The 1,558-nt window shown below is 42.5% G+C and overlaps 1 protein-coding gene across 3 annotated transcripts in view; it reads left to right on the forward strand.

Annotated features, from left to right (window-relative positions):
- The window catches only part of LOC106867193 (23 kDa integral membrane protein), a 24,256-nt gene that overhangs the window by 275 nt on the left and 22,423 nt on the right, over window positions 1-1,558 (forward strand). The gene's annotated exons all lie outside the window — the stretch shown is intronic.

The raw sequence follows: 1,558 nt of genomic DNA on the forward strand, positions 1-1,558 counted from the left end.
CTTTCACAGAATTGAAAAATCTCAGATCATAGTGATTTCGGGTTTAATGTCAATGGGTTGTATTTGGGATTGCCAATATTCCTGAAACGTTAGCACGCCGGGAGAAATGCTTAGCGGTATTTCGTCTGCCACTGCGTTCTGAGTTCAAATTCCGCCGAGGTCGACTTTGCCTTTCATCCTTTCGGGGCCGATAAATTAAGTACCAGTTACGTACTGGGGTCGATATAATCGACTTAATCCGTTTGTCTGTCCTTGTTTGTCCCCTCTGTGTGCAGCCCCTTGTGGGCAGTAAAGGAATAGGTATTTCGTCTGCCTTTACGTTCTGAGTTCAAATTCCGCCGACTTTGCCTTTCATCCTTTTGAGGTCGATAAATTAAGTACCAGTTGCGTACTAGCATCGGTCTAATCGACTGGCCCCCTCCCCCAAAATTTCAGGCTTTGTGCCTATAGTAGAAAAGAATATTCCTGCTACATAATTCCCCTGCCAGTGAAACTTGATAATGCAGGCAATATTGATATCACAGGAATATGCACAGGAATGGTTAGAAGCAGTACTTGAGATTCGAAAAGCTGCGTAGCCAGGATTATGAAACATAAGCAAGAGTATGATTTTCAAGTATTAGGAAAGATGATCTGGTAGATTTGAGAATACATTTATATTCTTGAATCAATTGTGAACGTGCAAATGTGAATGACTCGTACCTAGCCATGTGCGTTTACACCTGTGGGTCGGTGTAGCATATACCTGTGGGTCGGTGTAGCATACACCTGTGGGTCGGTGTAGCATACACCTGTCGTTTTGTATAATCTTCTCGGATGTTGTCTGTCAATTCAGTAAACTCCGCTATGCTCGTTGACTCCATGGTGGTAACTAGGAAGCATTGCGTCGTAGTTGGCAGTCGTTTATTGAAAAGCTGCTGGAAAATGAGCGGATCCATTGTGTTATCTCACTGTAGTTGCTTCATACGTCGGAGAGGCTATGACGGGCTTCTGTTGTTCAGTGATAAATAATTGGTGCAACTGTTGTTACTGCGACCCTGGCATCCGTTTGATAAATTCTCGTTTGAGAGTTTCATATGAAAGAATGCATGACGTGAATGTTACCAAATTTTGGATCTCCAGTAGGGTGCCTGGCGGATCACAAAGGAAGTGTGGGTGTTGTCTGATGTGATGCGCTGAGACGAAAATAGCACCTGGATCGTGTGTCCAGAAAGTGGGGACTTCCAGGGGCAGAGAAGGTTCGGTTGGTGTGGATAACATTACAGGTGTTGATAAAATAAAGGGAATTCTTCTGTTGTAAGAGGTCCTAGAAATATACCAGAAGTTATTTGAAACAAAAGAGCTTGATTTTAAGTATTCACCAGCGAAAACATTCCTACGGCATTGCTTTTTATTTCCGCAAAACTTAAGGCTCACACGGACTTATAAACAGACTGAATTTTGATATTATTTAGATAAAGTGATTAAGCAACTTTCATTTGACAAAAGGAAAAGCTGTCAATGTAACACACACACACACACACACACACACACACACACACACACACACACACACACA

This window comes from Octopus bimaculoides, chromosome 3 (genome assembly GCF_001194135.2).
Source record: "Octopus bimaculoides isolate UCB-OBI-ISO-001 chromosome 3, ASM119413v2, whole genome shotgun sequence".
NCBI lineage: Eukaryota > Metazoa > Mollusca > Cephalopoda > Octopoda > Octopodidae > Octopus > Octopus bimaculoides.